The 21,601-nt window shown below is 39.4% G+C and overlaps 1 protein-coding gene across 5 annotated transcripts in view; it reads right to left on the reverse strand.

Moving 5' to 3' along the window:
• LOC124166367 (probable phospholipid-transporting ATPase IM) overlaps window positions 1-21,601 on the reverse strand; it is a 567,585-nt gene that overhangs the window by 158,578 nt on the left and 387,406 nt on the right. The window lies entirely within an intron of this gene.

Genomic DNA, 21,601 nt, shown 5'->3' on the forward strand with positions numbered 1-21,601 from the left:
TCCCTCGATAAGATGGCAGGATATAAAATATAATCAGGTCATACTCATATGTTTCGCAAAATAATTTCATCTTAAATAAACTGGAATGGATAATTCCTAATGTGTAAATGAGATAAACGTCACCTGCATCAACAAATACATATATTCTGTGAGGTTAGTGGTATTTATTTTGAGTTAACTTCTGGAATGGTCTTTATTTCCAAAGATCACTCTTAGATTTCCACAGCATCTGGGGCCAACATGGTTTTTTACCACGGGAATTTTCTGACTGGGTGCACCTTATAGATCTTAACTGAATTTGATCACGAGACCGTATTTATTATCTTCTCGTGAAATATTACTTTTTTTAACTTTATGTCAACATCTTGAAATTGCCAGGTTATGCGGAGTACACCTTTGTCAAAATAAGCCTGTGTTTCACTTATGAAAACTTTACCAATGAGCAAATATGGAGCTCAAATTTTCAAAATTGAGATTTTGATTATGTTACGGCAATGAAATAGTTGGTCTTTGGGGCGAATGATGGCATACAGATTCCTGGAGAGACTGAGCGGTACCCCAGAAGGGGATGGACCGCGTCTAAGGTGCCCGGGCAGGGGGTTATATTGTTAAGGGTGCCTCGGAGGGGGAAGGGAAAGAGACAATAGTGTGTGAAGGGACTGGAAGGGACGACGGCACAAGCAACAGTCACAACAGAGCGACGGTCGGTGTACGGTGCCTATGCCACGAATGTACGAACGATTCCAAAACAGCTGTAACGACGATATAAAAACTAAAATACAGTCAATTTTAAATCTACGACGATTTATTTATGTTGACAAGCCGAAGGTGCAACAGATTATTTCAGTGAAAGGTCTTACATATAAATCCTGAAATTTTAAATATAATATCGTAATATTAAAACATGCAATCGGTGAGGATAGAAGACAATTGAGTAGCATTGATGCGTTCCATGAACGATACCAGCCGTTACATATGAAAAGGAAATGCTCCAGCAAAATGACGTCTAGAATTTATTACAGTCCTTCATCGTGCGGGGGAAAAGCGAATTCTCATACCTATCCGTTCGGCAAAATATATCTCTTCATTTATCGTTTCCGCCGGACTTAGAAATGTAGTGGGGTTCTAATACCATGTTCTTCGTGTCGCTCTTAAAGATATCCATTATAAATCTCTCAAGTAATCTATGCCCAGCGCGAAGCCTCAGAGAAATAAGGTTCCTTCTCCGAGAGGGCGATGAAAATAGAAAATTGTTCGCCAAAAAGAGGACACCGTTTCGACTCCTACAAGGAATTCAAATACCATCCTAAAATAGGGTAGTTTCCTTCACCAAAGAAAACGAAAGGCATCGATTGCGATTCGTTACCCACAACTAGTGTATTCATAATATACAAATTATTTGGTTTCAGAAATCCCTGGTTAGATGAATGGCAATGGTCAATTTAAACTGCATTTCAAAAAAGCCAGATTGGCGCCCATGCAATGCCACTTCACGTGACGTCACAGGGACCTAGTTTCTATACGAGTAGATAGGAGTTTTACATCGTCTGAGATTACCAATGCATGCATGAGGCACAGAGCTCAGGGAAAAATCTCTTAATAATCACCTATTAAAACTGCCTATGGTCGGAAAGTTTCCTTCGCTTGATAAGGTATTAATAATCCTTATTTAAGCCAAGCGCTACCAGCTAGCAGGTTACTCTGCTACCTGCTAGCATCCAGCATTGCAGCGGCGCACAATATGCTCGCCTCAAGGTCACCTCACACTGCGAAATCGGGATCCAGAATGACGTCACACAGATTTTTGCCAGCATTCATACTTTGCCGTCGCGTTTTCGCGCGCTTGAAATTTTTCACTTTTTAATCAATAGCGAAAAATAGATATCGTCATTTAAAAATCTGAAAGCGTGAAATGCGTACTCCAGGAGTAATAATCTTTCGATTTAGGCAGTAAAAAAATAATAGGAAACCACCCTATTGAGATCCGTCGAAGCTAGTGCGCTCAGCTCCCGAAATTTTCCAAGCTCTTAACACGTCAAATCCTTCGTAAACGCGGTGCCAGAGGGGAGAAGATTCCAATCCGGCGCCTCAAGACACATTAACAGCAAATATCTGTCAATGACGACACCGGAGAAGAGGAAATGGAGGTAAGCGGGACGTAAGATGGAGAGGTGGATGGTCCAGCGGAGGAGAAATCCTGGGAGGAAGGGGGAAGGTGGAGGAAAGGTAGAGAAAGGAGTAGGGGGTAGCAGAATGCGTCCTTGTCAGCAATTACGTGGAGAGGAAGCGGTGGAGGGAGAGAGATGGCTAGAATGTGTGCGGCTGACTGAGGTAAAGGCGGGTGGCGGGGAGTGTCGGGGGGAAATTGGGTGCGGGCGATGGAGCGAATCCGTTGGAGAAGATTGGAAACGGATTGGGGTTGAAGACGGCTGTTGAGTCATTGAAAGGGTCTGATGGACGCCACTAAAAGAGGGGGAAGGTATACAACGTATTTTGAATGAATAACTTAAACTTTGTTTTTTCACAGAATGAGGAACTTGCATGGGTCGTAGATTGCTCTAAAAACCATTTTGAATAAGTCAAATGGATACATTAGCTCGCAAAAATACCTTCAGTTTCTCCATTCAACATCAAAAGAAATAAAAAAATTGCATTTAAAATCGAGAAAAATTTCTCTGAACCGACCACTGCGCGAAGACACCCGAGCGTTGCCGAGGCCAGGCGTGACGTCATAGGTGCCTAAACAACCGTAGGGAGTAGGGAAATACGCTGAGTGCATGGTGTAAAATTTGTTTTGAGGGAGTATTTAGCCGCTCATCGTCACTTTATTTTGTTCTGTTATTCTTGGGCAAGTTTTCCTATTGCTATTGTGCCCAGATTATTACTTGGGATATTAATAATGCGGCATCGGGATGATGAAGTACAAGCGTTTCACTTCGTGTGTTTTGGTTATCAGAAAAATGGATGATAACGTTGCCACTCGTTCGAATAGTACACCTGAAATTCATCTACGTCTACATAATGCCCCGCAAGCCGCCTAAAAGGCGTGTGGCATGGGGTGTTAGGACACCAGCCTTTTTTTAGGACACCAAAAATTGATGCCACGACCCTCATGGAATTTGTTAAGACAAATTATTGCTATACGTCGGCGGCAAATCGAGTTGTAAAAGAAACTTGTAATACTGGAGGATAACGATCGTAAGCTGTGCTGTTGACATTAGCATGAACATACATATGTATGTTCATGGACATTAGAGTAAGCTGTGCTGTTGAATTTGGCAACGCCGGATTAACGAGAAGGTAGTCGTATCCGTCCTACGGTACGAATTCACAGCAAAACAGTCTGCACACAATCCACATGTGAGATCGCGAATCGGTTCCGCTGCCAACACACACACAAGCTACAACCTATTTCAATAATATAGGTAAATCCATAAACAATATACTAGCATATACCATAAAAATATAGTGGGAAATAGGCAAATACCCTTATCAAAAACTGGATGTCACTATCACATTCTTATATTCATCAGTACAACTTACAATAACAGAACTCGTTATGATGAATACAGCTATTTATTCACTGATTTAAACCCTTAAATTAGCCCACACAAGTGACACAGGTGACATTTCTCTCTACTATTCGTTGAAATAATGGAATAACAAACTTCACACACAGTTTTTATTTCAATAGCGTGATCGTGAAATGTCATATCTACGGTGAATAACGGAGATTAGCACGCCACTGACAATTTTTACACTACTGTTAGACATTTATCGATAGCGTAATAGCACTTTTTACAATTCAATCACGATGGAATACTGATAACTCTTGGCCGATATTTTTCAACCTTGTCAAACTTTGTGCATTACAACCACTGGCACTGTGATTATTAGCAGTAGCTTAACAGGAGATGTCACGTTGAAAATAACACTATTTTGGCACAAAAATGTTCCTAGATGTCTCCAATCAGCGAGCAAAAGTTGCAGTGACTGGAATTCACCCCATAATACGAGCACAGACAGTCCTAAACGACGAATTCTCCGGTACCTACAAATAAACGGATGAAGTTATTGTATATAAAAGCTAAGCGGACATTAGTAAACATCAAAATCGTTCTAATTACATACTTAAATGAATGATATGCCGTCGATAACATCAACTTACAATTAACGTATCCCCCTTCCAATGGCCGTGGCTCCTACAACGATGTTATTTAGGTATTATCAAATTTTTGGTTCAACTGCTCCAGTTTTATATTTTATGCCCTTACTCTGATATTAATATTATAAATAATGCAAAATACGAGGGCTTCCAAGCCTCTATCGTCGGATATTTATCTTTAAATATAAAATAATCAACACGTCTAACAAACGAAGCTCTCACAACTGCTGGCAACTATTACTAACAATCACAACAATAGCTTCGCGTGATGTTTAGGCACCTTTGACGTCATCGAGGCTTCGTCGGCAGTGGCTTGGGGGGTGAGGGAGTTTTTCCCGCGCTTTAAAATTCGTTATATTTATCATTGAATATCTCGCGAAGGAAAACTCAGATTTACATGCGGTTTTCTTTGTTGTATTCAGAAAATAATTTTCTGTCCGCCTATGAAATAAAAAAAATTCATGCAAGTTCCCCATTTTTTATTAAACCACGACCCTGGCGTTAACCGTCGAAATGTGGCAAACCGTTATATTCAATGTATACGGTTGATAGTTTCCGGCGATACTTTGAATAATTTGCTAAACACCTTAAATAAACTTTGTTTTAAACTCTATTTTAAACCTTACAATTTGTTTTCCGCAGATTTTTTAAATTAAACCACGACCCTGGCGTAAACCATCGAAATGTGGTAAACCGTAATATGCATTGTATAGAGTTGATAGTTTCCGGCGATACTTATTGTTAGTGCAATTTGCTGAACATTTTGAACTTTGTTTTTCCACAGAATTTTAAATCACGACCATGATTTCGTGGGTCAACGTGATTTAATAAAACATTCTGTGGACAAAAAGTTATTCATTCAAAATTTTCAGCAAACTCCATAAGGTATTTCCGTAAACAATTAACTGTATACAGTGCATATGGATTCGCAGGCCGAATACACGATGTGGCGTCGGGATCCCTTAAAAATATAAATTTCTTATGAATATCAATTTGGCGCTGCCCCTCTTTATTACACTCTTTCTATTTTAAACTTTCTTTTTTAACAATTCCCTTCTTTTTATCGACAACAACAGTATAAAATGCACTAAAAAGTAAGAAATTATTTTTTTATTAATCGGAGAATAAATCATGGGTGCGGATTAGGTGATGAGCGATATATCGCTAACAGTGATTGAATAACCGTTACTGAAAATTAGCGGTCACTGCCGGTGACTTAATACTCCGAATTACGTGATTGTGGATTCGGTGAACACGCTGCCACCAAGAGATGTGCGATATACGAGGTATGTTCGGAAAGTAAGTTTCGTTTTGAAATAAAAAAAGAACAAGTAGAGATATTTGAAAGAATTCTATTTCACACATCTCTTCTCTTGTACTCTTACACTATTGTTGGCGTAGATCCCATGATTTTCCAGGTATTTGTCATAGCGTGGCATATTTTTTCGAATACCTTGTTCATAAAATATTGCCGCCAGTGTAGCAATCCATGAGGTAACCTGTTCTATCAGCTCTTCGCCGCAGTTGTACCGCTGACCGCCAAGAAAAGACTTCAGATACAGAAACAAGTGAATTTCGCTAGGAGCGAGGTCGGGGCTGTATGTCGAAAACATAGACAAACAGCGAAGAAGGGCTGAAAGAACAAGTTACCTCATGGGCGACTACACTATGGCAATATTCTACGAAGAGGGTGTACAAAAATTTGCGCCACGCTATGAAAAATACCTTAAAAAATCACGGGATCTACGTCGAAATATAGTGTAAGAGTGGTAGATATGTGTGAAATAAAGTTCTTTGAAGTATCTGTACCTGTTCTTTTTTTATCTCAAAACGGAACTTACTTTCCGAACATACCTTATATGGCTACTTGTGATTGAAGAATAGTAGCAATCACTGCCGGTGACTAAATCACTATAAATACTCGAAATCACTGCGACTGTGAATACGATAATTATAGCCTCGGCTGCAATCAACTGCAGCAATGTAACGTATAATAAAATATGTCTTATTAATCTTTTATTATGAATAAGATATCCTTTACATAATATCACGGCAACTATTCGAATATAAAATACATATAAAACATGCCAGCGGGATTTTAATGATTGCCACTTATCAATTCCTTCACCATACCAAATTTACTTTATTATCGTAATATAAAGTCAAAATCATTAATATTCCCTCAAAAAATTATTTTGCCTAATTTTCCAATTTTCAAAAGTTTATTCCTTCCTTAGGCGGAGAGCTAATTATTGGAATTTGACAATATAGCAGGAATAGCAGGGTCACAAATCACGGCTGACTTTTACGAGTGATCTTGTCGGTGATCGCAATCACAGTTAAGAACCACCGTTACTGATGAGTAACAGTCACATGCAACGAAGTGATTGGAATATCACAGTTCCGCTCATCGCTACTGATAGATATGTTAGAAATTAGTGTAAAAGAGGCAGATAGCCGAGTAAGGATTGCCACGCAGTGGTAATATCCAAACTCAATCAGCAACCATGTCTCATTCTCCCAGTGATGAAAAGCTTATTTATTACTTTTGACTGTATTTCATACCGTTTTCGGAAAAGCATATCTTTTACAAAATATTTTCTACTTTATTTTATTTTCTACTTTTTGGTGAGAAATTGTGTGATCGATAAGCCAGAGCTGCTAAATAAATACCTGCCAATATCCAAAATAGGGTAGTTTCCTTCATCAAAGAAAACGAAAGGCATTGATTGTGATTCGTTACCCACCATTAGGGTTTTCATAATATACAAATTATTTGGTTTTTGAAATACCGGTTTAGACGAATGGCTAGGGTCAAATTTTATCCTCATTTGAAAAAGGCCAGATTGGCGCCCATGCGATTCCACTCCACGTGACGTCACAGGGACCTAGTTTCTACACAAGAGAATAGGAGTTATACATCGTCTGAGGTTACCAATGCATGCATGAGGCACAGAGCTCAGGGAAACATGTCTTAATAATCACCTATTAAAACTGGCTAAGGTCGGAAAGTTTTCTTCGTGTGATACGGTATTAATAAACCTTTTTTAAGCCAAGCGCTACCAGCCAGCAAGGTACTCAGCTACCCGCCTTCAGCCTGCGTCCTATCAGCGCTCAGAGCCTCGATCAAGGTCACCTCACAAGGCGGGAGGGGGAACCAGAAATGCGTCGCAAGGACTTTTTCCCATCATTCCTACTTACGCGTCGCGTTTTCGCGCGCTTGAAATTTTTCACTTTTAATTTAATCGCGAAAAATAGATATCGTCATTTAAAAATCTAAAAGCATGAAATACGTACTCTAGGAGTAATAATTTTTCGATTCAGGCAATAAAAAAATAATAGGAAACCACCCTATTATAAGTAACAACACCTTTAGGGAGTATTTAAAGTAAAAAAAATCTACCTGAAGATGTAAAAAGTTAAGTAACATGGGCTGTGCTTTTTCGTTAAATACATTAGTGTACCTTAAAAAGTATATTTTTTTAGTTTCACAAATCATAAGTTTTTTCGATTCGATCAAAATATCAGTAGAAAAAAACCGTGATTATTCTGTGTTCGCTAACATCAGGAATGTATTCAATTGAAAATGCTAATTGGAGGAAATTTAAAACTATTTTTCTATGTGCATATTCAGTTATTTAATTGGAGAACAATGGAACAATATTTCAAATGTTTGATTATTGAATATTGTATTGTCGTCATAAGCAAGCAATTGTGCAAAATTTCAAGTCAATCTAGCAATGAGAAGTGGGTGAAAAATCATTTACAAGATTCCATCGATGAGACACAAGCACACCAAGAAAGTTAAGAAAGAGCGTGTAAACTGGTACGCCATAAAAACACATACGCAACGGCTTATGGTCTTACGTACTGCTACGTAGAAATTGTACTATTTAGACACGTAAAAACACGCTCAAAAAATGAAACGGAGGAAAGATATGTGTCTGGATGGGATGACGCGAAGAGATGCATAAACTGCCGGCCGACATGAACTCAGCGTCCAAGCAGGACGTTGAACGGGCAGATGACTGGGGCCTTGAGGCATAACCCTATTTAGTTCCCGACTCTCACGTTAGATTACATCAACAAAAGCGGCGTAATGAAGCAACCTTTCGCCCGCCGATCCCTCACAACTTCCACGGCGAAAAATAAATCCTCTGCTCTTTTCCCGAGTTCGAAGCAGCGCTCCAAGTTTTTCCTCGCTTGTTTAAGTCAATCAAAGCCGGGGAACGACCACCCTTCCCTCTCTTCGCCATTAGATAGTGAATTTCGAAGGAAATTCAATTCGAGGCCCATTTTGCTTTTCAGAAGGGCCGCGTGGACGTAAGCAGAGCGCTTGCTGCAAAATCTACTTAGTCGTCCCCCCCCAATACCCTCTGGTGCTGTGAAACTGTACGGGGGAGTAAATCGCGCAATTAGCGATAAATTCACCATCCACAGAGGAGCGAATAGGATTTTAGTGAAAGACACCTAGCCCTACGGAAAGCCGTTTCTCTCTGATAAGCAGCATAAAGTGCAGCAAACCAGAGTGAGCGCGAGTCTATGCCTTAGTGATCTTAGGTTGATTACATTCCCCAATTATGCGCAATTGGAGTGCGAGACGAAATTATTCGTTTTCAGCATTACTGAATGAATTGACTTAGCTCTATTTAATAAAACTCAACCTAGAATAGGAAGGTTGGAAGCCCAGGGATTGCTTGAGAAACGTTCAAAATCACTGAACCTAATTGGAAGTATAACTTATAAAGTCAGGATAAACTGTGTGAAACCTTTCCATTACGGAAAATAAAAGATTAAACTTCGTAAGGTTCACTAATTCATTTAAAGAAGCGGCACCTGGGCTCCATAATATTGATACATCTTCAGGTGGGTTACATCTTAATTGTTACATTCTCCTCCTTCCTGAAGATATAAAAAAATTATGTACCCTGAGCCGTGATTTAAAAAAATTATTAGTGAACCATACAAAGTATATTCAATTAGTATCATAAATTAGAAGGTTTTCCCATTTGATCAAAATAGCAATAGAAAAAACAGCTATTTTTCTAGGTTCGCTATCATCAGGAGTGTACTCCATTGCAAATAGTCAATTGGATATTTCTACTAGAAGGTTACAAGACGATCGCAATAAATTAAACGCCAAAAGAGGGAGGCTGAATATACCAAACAAATATTGAAATAGAATATCTCCTCCAATTATAACTTAGGCGGAATAAGCATTCTTTTTGTTCATGAAATAGCCGCAATATTTTAGTCTCCTGCTAAAAGGAACGTGGGTGAGAGCTTGAATTGGGACAATTAAGTCATTCCGAAACAGGGACAATTCCGCTATATATCTACACAATGACATTCCCAGGACTTTGAGGAAATATAATCCAGAGTCTCCAGCAAAACGAAATCGAAACTAGAGAATTCAGATAATGCAGCTTTCGTAACACACTGATTTTTTTTACAATCTCGACGGTGCGGCTTAAGTGAAAATTTATCCCTCATTATTTTCACTTCTACTTCCACAAAACAACCAGGACGTGTATCACATTATACAGGAACGTTTTGGGAACTTAAACATCTCAAGAACTTCCTTCCAACTAGGAAAACGTCGCAGACAAAGTTGATGATATAAATTTTTGACCTACGCCACTCCGAAAAGAGTATATTTAAAGCATCTACTTCCGGGGAATCCTAGGAACAAAAACAAAGGAAAAACAAAAGCTTTTAAAGCATTAAAATCCATAGAGCGAATTTAGGGGTAGCGAAAAAGGCGGTATAGTTGAGGAGGCAAGTGGGATGAACTCGAAACTATTTTTAATCCATTTAAGGATTTACATCCGCTGTTAAAAAATGGCTTTTGCACTATGAGGAAGTTGAGTTTTTGCTAAGAAAGATAGCATAAAATTTTCTCAATACAAGGTACATTGTACGTATGTATGTAATTGTTACAGGTTTCCAAAAAAAGCTAGTTACCATGTGTATTAGTATTGTGCACTTACATTACTGGAATATCACAATTGAATGATAAGAAAAAGAATAACTGAATTCAACGAAAGAAAACTTTTGTCATGTATTGATAGCACCAGCCCTGTATAACCAGTGTATGATGGTAGCCGAAAAACGATTTCACCAGGGGTTGTATATTCCACCATTATTAGGGTTTTTTTATTTTGATGTCATTGCACATGAGTGGAATAAAGTTATATTACTGTTATAGTATGGTTTTGAAAAATCACGAGGGTAAATAGAGATAAATTTTGGTAACACACTACATCTCGATAAACAACTATCTCATGAATGACAATGAGAAGAGACATTTCCCAGCTATTAAAGCTCAATACAAGAAAAAAAGACTAGAAGGAACAACATCCTTGTGCTAAGAATCGTGGAAGAAAACTCACAGTCGCCACTAAGTCGGTGGAGTTTCCCTTGGCAAAGAATCGGAAATGAGGCCCTCGGAATCCAGGGCGAGGTGGCGACGAGGAAACACCGACAGAGAGAGAGAATTATGAGCCGCTGAAAGCTACCATCATGCGCCATTCCATCCGCTCCAAAATAAACAAGACGGATTGGCACGTTGACAACCGATATTATATCGACGCGAAGCGTGCTATTTTCGTCCCTCGCAAAAAAAAGCAGATCAATGGCGTACTGAGCACTAGATAAAAATTCCATACGTACATCCTCACTCGCCGTGTTCTTCATTGGAGCGTGGAAGATTATCTAAAATTTAGCACAAAAAACAGAAACGAATTTATAGCATCTAGCAGTATTTTAATTTCCCTTATGCTACAAAGAAAAATGGCTACATCCCTTAAGGTCGGCCGCGATGTCTTATTTTCTATATCTCTTAAGAGCGATTTGTAATACCCAGTAAAAGAGTAAAAGCCATATTTGTAAGCGAAGAGACATTTGATAAGATGAATATTGCCATTAGTAATAAACTGTCGGTTAGTAGCTGATTTCTAACTTACATTCGCTTTTTTTATCTCATACAGATTCACCATTGCCATTAGTACCCATTAAAATATATTATTACGAGGTGCATTGCATCAACTTCTAAATATGTATATTTCATACGGATTGTTCAAAATGATGAGTGAATATTCCGGTTATTTTCCTCATTACACAGTGAGGTTGCCATAAAAACAACTTCAGGAGGATTTTGAAAAGCGAAGGTATACTTCGGATGGTAAACTCTTTGACCCCACCTCCCCTCGCTAAGGCCTTGTCACAATGTTCATCGATTTTTCTAAAAAAATCTTTTAAATGGCATTAAAACTATTGATGCAACTGCAGATGCTTTAGAGAACTTCGGAGAAAATCATAAATAATTTCCGACGCAAGACTTGTAACGACTTAGAGATGCGTGGACAATTATGTATTAATTTACGCTCATTCATAACGAATTAAGGCAATAATCAGTCCCACAATACTTGATTTAGAAATATTTCGGAATTTAAGAATCCTCTGGAGAAACGAAGCATTTAGGTTCTCCGTGAAATATAATTTTTGTTTTTTTCCCGGCAAACAATTGCAGTGAAGTTTTCTCGGGTTTCACACCGGGTCAGGTCCTCCATTTCTCCTTCCAACGTTTCGATGAACAAAGCTACGAATTTTACCATCGAAACGTTGGAAGGAGAAATGGAGGACCTGACCCGGTGTGAAACCCGAGAAAACTTCTCCGTGAAAGTTGGAATGTAACTAAATCAATCCTAGATAACTCAATGTTAACGACAATGTACCCTTTCCACGATGTTCTGGCACCAGCTCATGTTAGCTATGAGAGATATACCCGAACAGCTGAAAGACCACTAGTACAATGATATCTACGGATGGTGAATTCTTCTCGGGTTTCCATCCGGGTGAGCTCCATCTCCATCGCTGCCGACGTTTCGATAGAATCCTTTTCTATCGTCATCAGGGCCGATCGGCCCTGATGACGATAGAAAAGGATTCTATCGAAACGTCGGCAGCGATGGAGATGGAGCTCACCCGGATGGAAACCCGAGAAGAATTCACCGCCATCATACGCCGGGAAAAAGTGAAATCTTACATATCTACGGATATTGAAAATGCACTACCCCACTTTTAGTAACTAGCCCCAAGTTATGTACGGAAAAACCTTCAATTTTACCATACACTGGTATTGACCTCACCCTTAACCTCCAGTACCTTGCGGTTATTCAAGTATTCACGGAAATACGCCGAAATGGAAGTTAACAGGGGTAGATGCGTCGCTGACGACGTAGATACAGAAATGTAGACGAATCACAGGACGGAGATGGCCCCGCTTAAGGGAACTCTGGAGTCAGTCTCACGCATAAGGGATCATTACCTACGCTAAAAAAAAACAGACTTCTTCATTTCTTCACCACAACCACATTTCCTATTACCATTTATCTCCAAGCAAAAAAAGCCTTATCCCTCCGAAACGTTCTGCTCATAAATATGTGTGGTAAGAAAAAAACAATGAGTTCTTGGAGTGAAAGAAGAATCTTTCAGTGCATATCGACTGTGATACATATTAAGGCCACGGAGAAGAATGCAAATAATGATAAATCTACAAAAACCAAGATTGGAGCATTGATCAGGATAGTAATCAAAGCATCACAATTTCCTTCAAGCTTCCAGTCTTCCATGGAATTTCCAGTCACGAATACACCCGACCCGATTATTTTAATTATATCCCAATTTTAATTTTCCTTGACTTTCGGATAGGGCTTGTCATTTTCCTTATCCTTCCAAGATCCTTACCCCTATCACCTAATGCAATGAAGAAAATAGATGTTGAAACACTGGTTTACGAAGGAGTCATAAGCTGGACAATTGTAAATGAATATGCATATATTATTCGCCACGAAAAAACTTAATCTGATGGATGAAATAAAATGAAACTTAAGTGAAATGCGGATGACTCCAAAAAGGTTTCACCGATTCTAGTCCCGGTATACTTAAATTAGGAATAAAACTAATTTGAACTAACAAAACACCCACTAAACATGAACCATGAGTAGATATGCGTGAAAATCGCAAATGCGATAAATGCGATATAAATGCGACGTGCGCAAATAAATGCGACATAGATGCGATGACTGGACTTTTATGATATTTTTACGCAAATTTGCCTTTTCGACGGCAAAATTCGTACATTTTTTGCCGAGCACAGTTTGAATGCTCCAACGACACTCACCGCTTAAAGCATGCGAGCGACTGGCCAGCTGCTAGTTGCCTGGGACTCTACGTGGCCGCGAACTACAAGTGTGCGCGGGCAAGCTACATCTCCGCCACTATACGTCGTACTCCTAAATTTATTATTGTTCTACAACACAATTATTTAAAATACTCTGTATTTTGTCATATAACTGTGTTTCACTATATTTTATCGTCATCTACCTCATTATGAAAGTAAAAAAATAGACGCTACAAAATGCGATAAACCGTTATCGAAAGTGATTTTCACGTATCCCTAACTATGAGTAGTAGTTCCATTCCCGACTACGGGCACTTCACACGACTGCGGCTTAGCGGCTTAACCCAGGGTGAGCTCTACCCACTCATGTCCTAACCAACATTCGGGATGAATCGTGCAGGGAAAGAATGACGCTAAGTTAAGCCGTTGTGAAAGATGCTTCAAGAAAAGATTCAGATGGGCCCGCGTCCTTGTATCCATCGCTGAACATCGCTCCGCTTCGAACTTTCTTTTCGCTCCGAGAGCGCGGCTGCCTCTCTGCCAATCTCCCTTTTCCAATTTCCGCCGCCCTTCCATTTCTCCATCGCAATCGCCGCCGATTTTCCCGTCCGGCGCCGCGGCTCTCCCAAAAGAAGAGAGGAGAGGCGAATGGGGAGGGCCGCCCGGCGTGAATGGTTGAGTAAGTTGGGAGGCCAACCGCCCGCATGCGAGAAAGCGCTTCGATCTCGGACTTATCTCCGAACACAACCGAAGGCGGCGCCTCTTTTCTTATCCCGACCGACGCGGGACCCCAGGGGCGGAGTGGGGTGGTTGGGGGGCCCTCGGCAGGGGCTCTTGATGGGGCCCTCCTTAGCGGCGGATCCGGGGATACTCTCAAGGATAATATTGTGAAATTGCGTGCCCGGGAATGCATTTTGACTCCATTCTGGCTCTTAAAAACTAGATAAAAGTTAATAAAAATAACAATTTGGTAATAATTAATAAGCAATAAAAACATTTTTATAAAAAGAACGTTTCTATCATTAACTAAAAAGAATACAAGTAAATTTTTGTTCAATCAATTTCCCAATGAACTTTTATGCAAACAAATAAGTTGCTATGACTCTCATTGTCGTTCCTTTAAATGATCGCAGCGCCGCCATAAGATTGTGGTGGCCATTTTTTGAACTAATCTCCACATTTACCTTTAAATTCTGAATAACAATTAGGATACAGATAAAATAAAACAAATCATAATAAAAGTGTTAGAAAATTGCATTGTCATCTAGTTCGGCGTTATCATGAAAAGCTCTGATAGCTAATATTGGGTTGAAAATGAGTTGCAATATTTGAACAGGACAAGATGACAAAAACAAAGCGATTTTATTAAAACGTTGCAAATATGTACTATAAAAGTGAGAATTTCAATGGTTATAAAATTTTAAAAAGTATTTTGGTTAGTTAATCTATTTAGTGAATTTGTTTCCATAAACTGCACTGAAATCTCAAATAAACTGCTAAAACAACCTAATTCGAATGACCCTTTCAAAAAAGTATCAGGTTGTCTTTTATCTTCTTACAAACTACTTTTTTTGTAAGGACAGGAACATGCTACCATGTAAATAACGCTACTAGTTAGTAATATAAAACGAAAAGTTAGCGAAGTAAGTGATTCTTGAGTAATAATACGCCAAAAATGCATGCAGATAGCTAGTATTGACAAATGTAGAGAGTTATAAACAATACATGCATTTTACGCATTACGAGTCAAGCCATCCCATAGCTAAACTATCGCAGGTATTATAGTCCCTTATTGTTCGCGGAAAAACGACACCTTAAATCTATCGGTTCTGCTGTCTATTTCCGCGCCTTTATGGACGCGAGCATCGTGGTGGCCCCTAAGCTCGGGGCCCTCGGCGATTTTCGACCAGCCGACCTGGCCAGACTCTTCTCGACTACCAACACCCGCACATCCCCCAGCTGCGTATCTCCACTAGGGGGGCGTGGCAGGTCGGTTTTTATTTTTGGAACGAAGGGACAACACGATCGATAGGTAACGAGCGATACGGCGCCCCAAGGAATCCCACATTTGCATCGGGGACGGCGAAGACCTATCATCTTTGTCCGCCTGTCCCTCGGAAGCGATTTCTCAATAAAGGCACGTACGTGTGTACAAGAGGGGAGATCAACGTCCTAAGCCGTGGCTAAGCTCAACCCCTCGCGCGTTTACCACGACTATCCGAAGGTCACATGTTCGAGGTATTGATTGATAAATTTTACAACGCTCTACATCTACATACTACCCCGCCAGCCGCCTTAAAAGGCGTATGGCAGGGTGTGTTAGGACACAAGCCGTAAAATATATAAAGTAAATGCTCAAAGAAAATTATAACTAGCTTTTATTAAGGCCCTTCATGGCTCGGGGGAGAAACGAATTTCCATATCAATCCGTTCGGTAAAAAATCTCTCTTAATTCATCGCTTCTGTCGGACCTGCAAATATAGCGGGGCTCTAATATGACGTTTTTCGTGTCGCTCATAAAGTTATCCATTCTCAATTGTTCAAGCAATCTAAGATCTAAGCCTAGGGCGCAGCCTCCGAGTCTCCAGCGGCTCCCAGCCTAATTACCTTAACATCTGGGTAGCGCTTTCTGAGCGTCAACGGGTACAAGTGATCATTTTCTCTAAGCAGTGTTAGGTACAGTTAAAACATGTAAAGAAAATAGAAGAGATAAACTAGATATTTCGTAGTACATTTGATTTTCCACTCGATATCAGCACTGAATTGAGATTCACTCGTATCGCTTGCCCACCAAGTTTTTTGTATATTTCTTCAAATAATTTCTGTACCTAACTCTGTTCAGATAAAAAAATCAATTGGCCTCTAACCTCTCAAATGATCTCTACGTATCCATTAGAAGGAATTTTAAAGAGATTTCTTGAAATTGACTAAGAAGAAATGAAGTTGATTGGGTTCGCAGAATTAAAATGCGTAGAAGAGTAAAAAAGTAATAATTTACATGGTCAATGTAACTAAACTCCACATAGTAACGCCTGACTCCATAAGATTCACTGGGGAGGCCTAGCCTTGCTGGGGTTGCTGACCTGGGGCTGGCTCTGGGTCCAAATTTGGGAGAAGCCCATAGCTACTACCAAACTTATTTATTCAATCCAACTGAAAGAATACCTCTAAGAGACATTTCGTCTCCTTCCCACGGAATTCAAGGGCTTCCTGTCCGGAAGCCTACTGATACGAGCTTTCGGCGAGAAAATTTTAAATGGACTTTTGATCCACGAGTCACAAATTAAATTAATAAATTTGAGTCACGAGAATTCCATTTAGAGCCAAGTTTACCTGGCTAAGATTAAATGCTTTAAGCTGATCAGAAGTACCGTTATCTCCACGTGAGTGAGACATTTACCCCCATACGTTACTTGAGGGTCAGTAGTTTGGAATTACAATAAGTATTTTAAAAAACTAGAAAATAATGAAATCTGGCGATATTTTCTCGAACTCTGCGACGAGAAAGTAGTACAAATGTCTCCGATTTTTGGTGAATAGTTTTAACACCTTTTTATCCATAAATGAGGTCATAACATATTCGTAATAAAAATTTACCAATTCCCAAGAGAAGAGAGTAAATCTTAAGAGCTACGAGTAAATAAAGAATGATGGGATGTCATCTTTGAGTCATTAGTTTTGTGATTTAGGAATCGTGAACAATTTTTAAACAAAAAATATATCTTCGTACGAGTTTCCCAGTTCTCGTTATAGTATATTAGAATCACGACCTTATTTTCAGCAGACATTTTCCAGTGTCGGAAGCGCGGGGACGTTCAGGGCCGGTTCTAGACATTTTTCCAGTGTAAGTGAACAACATTCCGACCCCATCCCCTCAAAAATTAAACTAAGAGGAAGTAGGGATTCTCTCTCCGGATACATTTTTGAATAAATAGAAATACTTCAGGAATAAGGGTCGAGGCTTAAATATCAGCCCCAACTTATAACGTGTTTGCTTGTATATGTATATCGAATTTGATATTTTTAGGGCTTCAAAACCAGCGCTTAGGCGCCCCCTAATGTGTGGCGGCCCACGCGGCCGCGCGCTTTGCTTACCGCTTAAACCGGCCCTGGCGACGCCCATCTCTAAATCGAAATAGTGATCCTGGGAGAAGTGCCAGTTCGTCCCACGAATTCCACGGAACACAAGACTTAAGCGCCGAGCTCCGCGAGGCTCAATCCGTGCGAACGCTGACGGTCCTGACAGGCAGGCAAACGGATTACGGCCCACCGCGAGTAACGGCCCGCTTCACTCCGAAACAACAAAAGACATAGCGTGGGCGATGAGTCCCTGCCGTAGTGGGTGCGAGACGGATTGGGGAGGCCAGGGTACTACTTCTGGGAAAACCTTGGGGGAGTAAAGCCTTCGGGAAGACGTTTAGCATCGCTCAAAATAAGAGCAGAGCTCGACATGGAAACGTTATTTTTTCATTTTTTTTAAAGACTGATTCAGAGGGCGTTTGTGTGACCTAACGTCGAGGAAAGGGTTTAGGAAACTAGATCCAGATTTCAAGGACGACGAGGGAGCAAAAAGAGAGGGGCAAACAGAGAAAGGCAACAGTTCTTAAGAGTAAAGTCCACTTTTTTCCCGAGAGATACCGTGGGACAGCATTTTACATGATACAAAAGAATTTTCCGGCCTCGGTGGCGGCGGGGTAACGTTCTCGCCTGCCAAACAAGAGGTCGCGGGTTCGAGTCCCGCCTGGGTAGGTTTCCCCGGCCCAGGGCATGGTTGTTTGTGTACGTTTACTTGTTACATTTGTTGAACACCTCGGTGTAAAATGGCCAATAAGAGCTGTATCCGGTTGTTGGAGAATTAAAAAAAAAAAAAAATATCGTACTGCTCACGTAAATGTAACTTCACACGTGTTCCGATTAGCTGGCAACAATCATCCTCAGGTAATGATTATAAGACCTTGCAATTCGATACCTCAACTGCACAAGCGCTCAACTATCGCCCACAGAATCAAATCCGCTCACTAAATAGCCTAACAATACGAATGCGCTCAGTCGGCAGTAGCCGGAGCATAAACGCTCACCTCCAATTCTCCGGCCTTTGCTAGCTGAGCGTGTGCGTATTGTTTGTCTCCTATATGAGCGGATTTAATTCGGTGGGCGATAGTTGAGCGCTTGTGCAGTGGAGGAATCGAATCGCTTGCAGATGGCTAGTATTGACAATTATAGTAAGTTATTAACTTATTACATAAGCAGAACCTAGTTTCCCTTGTCCTAGTGAAGCTATCCCAGATCTAAACTATCGCCGGAATAATGCTCCCTTATTGGTCGCGGAAAAAACGATAACTTAAATATATCGGTTCTTCAGTCTATTTCCCTAATCTTATCATTGTGATCGTTATATTGTTCGCAGATGTTGCGAAAAAATACTTCGCTACCATGGATAACATCCATCAAGGATAATAAGCAAAACTAGAGTATTTGAATAGGATTTGGATCGTTCAACCATTACATTTACAATTTAGCACACATTACCTTATTTTAGCCAAATTTGACGACTATTTCATGATTTTCATTTTTGTAACATACATGATTTGACTTAAATCACAGAAATCGTTTGCTAATAACTCAGGATATGGTCTAAAACGTGTTTCGACTGGCTTGCAACAATCATCCTCAGTTGATGATTAAAAGATATTGCAATTGTTTCGACGTGTTGCGATCAGCTTCCAACAATCACCATTAGGTAATTATTGCAGCTTTGCAATAGTTTCAACGTGTTTCGAATGGCTTGCAACAATTATCATCAGGTAATGATTGTATGATCTTGCAACTGTTTTGATATATTTTGATTGGCTAGCAACTATCACCAATAGGTAATTATTGCAAAGTCTTGCAATTGTTTCGAAGAGTTTCGATTGGCAATCATCACCTGATGATGATTCGAAGCTTTCTCTCACTTAGTATTACTCTCGCTCGAACGGTCTTCTTTCCTGATCCATAAATTATTTGGCATTAAAGCATTCATTAAGAAATTTTAAGGGCACATAGTAGTGCGTAGTCACCGGCATTTCCTGATATCTCAATTTTGACTTTTCATCTCAGAGAAAACACCAAGGTAAACTTTCATATTGACAGATATTTCATTATTTACAGAGATATCATTTAATATAAAACATCAGAGAAATACTGAGGTAAAATTTTTATGTATGTGATTCAGGAGAATAAATGCAAGGATCTACAACAAATGCCCTAAAAATTAAAAGAGGCTTGCTAGGTCTTAAAAAAAAGTACCACGCCAGGTAAAAAGACAATTAAAATGGAAGAGTTGGAATGGTGTATTTTTTACGCCTGAATGATACGATGGTTTTCCTGCCTTTCAGAGAGATAACTTTATTCATAAACTTTTCGAAATCATAAAAATAACCTCGATCGATCACAGCGCGTGATGATCTTTGTGATCCAGGAAATGAACCCAAGTTACCTTTTTTACATTATTAGGAACACATATCATTTTACCCGTTCTTACACTTACCGTTTAGCATTCCGAAATTTTCACAGCTTTCATTCTTTAACAGAGATTTATTTGACGTGAAAGGTAGAAGCAACAGCTCCAGTGAAAGCTGGAGTTGTTACAATCACTATTTGGGTAGTAGTATTCTAAGGAAACTTTAAAATATTCTTACATATATAATGAAATACCCTCCCATCATTTTAACACTTCACGTAAAAACCTATTGGTACCCTAATAACAGGCATTTTGACTACTAGGGCAGGTAACTTCTACACATGTTTATAAATATTTTATAAATATATTTGTTTTTATATAATTATATTGAATTATTTGGTGGATTTATTATGAATATTATAATTATAAAAAAAACTGTGGCCGTGAAATCTAATTTACAAATTACGAAATCAGCTGCACATCGAGAGACGTAGAAAAGGATGCCATCACAGACAGAAAAGCTATGAAAATCCGTATCACGGGGGATATTATTGAAATTGTTTCATTTATACGATCATTTAAAGAAAAAAATTAGAGCTACTACATTGAAAAGTAATCAGCCTCACTCCACACCTGTTTATTCGAAACGACCCGAGTTTCAAACCAACCGTGCCATTATCTGGGTCGTACTGTATACGAATGGATTGGCCACGTGTTCTATTCATAATGAACATCTCAAATTTCGCAACGTTAAGTCTCATGTGATAACTTATCATTGAAACTTTCCCTCAGGATGAAAAGAACTACCTTGCGATCGATTTCAACCTTTCATGAACCTCTTCAATGGTATCATATTCACCCCGCAAGAAGACAGGAAGAGACGGAAATGACGTTCAAAATACGTCATCAATGACGCTTTAAGTGTTATTTCGGGGTTATGAAGAGGGAGTAATTACAGATAATGACGACAAAAATTCCCTTGTTCGGTCGTATCAAGCGAGGGGATGTTTATAGGAGTACAAAGAGTGTAGGTGTGTATATGACAATTGGTTTACGATGGTGGTTGGCGTAACATGGTGAAACTCCTTCATGATGCATAAAGGTTAAGAAAGGACTTAGCTGTTTCACAAAATAAAATATATTTGCGACCGGTTTCGATACAGCGTATCTGATCTGATGATGATACGCTGTATCGAAACCGGTCGCAAATATATTTTATTTTGTGAAACAGCTAAGTCTTTTCTTAACCTTTGTGCATCAACAAGTGGTTTAAGTTTACAAAACAGTGATACTGTTTATTGCTGATTTCGTTGCTGTATGTGGGCTTTTGAAATAAATAAATAAAAATACTTCATCACAATCATTAGTAATTCCTCATTCGTGGTTTATCTATTCGTGGTACCTGACTGAAATGGTGAGTACTAATTAATGCTGATTCTCGATTGTGAAGGTATTGACTGCATTATGCCTTTTCCACCATAACGTATTCAAAGAGTTAACATAAGAACTCAATCGTTCTGCTGGGGGACTCGATAATTTGAAAGGCAGATGATTCAGGTTCCGAAACGGCTTCTTTCGAAGCTCACTAAAGTGATGATAACTAATGAATGAGCACTGTGAACAAGAAAAATCGCACGAAATCCATTCCACGAGATTAACTTGGATACTGATGATGGATAAATTCTGACACGATGCTTCTAACAAACATAATGTCCTTAAAAGGTAACTCAGCCAAAACTAATAACTCTTAATAATACAACTTTGAAAATATTACTTTTTAGAATTTTTTTTTATAATTACACAAACAATG

This window comes from Ischnura elegans, chromosome 10 (assembly GCF_921293095.1).
Source record: "Ischnura elegans chromosome 10, ioIscEleg1.1, whole genome shotgun sequence".
Classification (NCBI taxonomy): domain Eukaryota; kingdom Metazoa; phylum Arthropoda; class Insecta; order Odonata; family Coenagrionidae; genus Ischnura; species Ischnura elegans.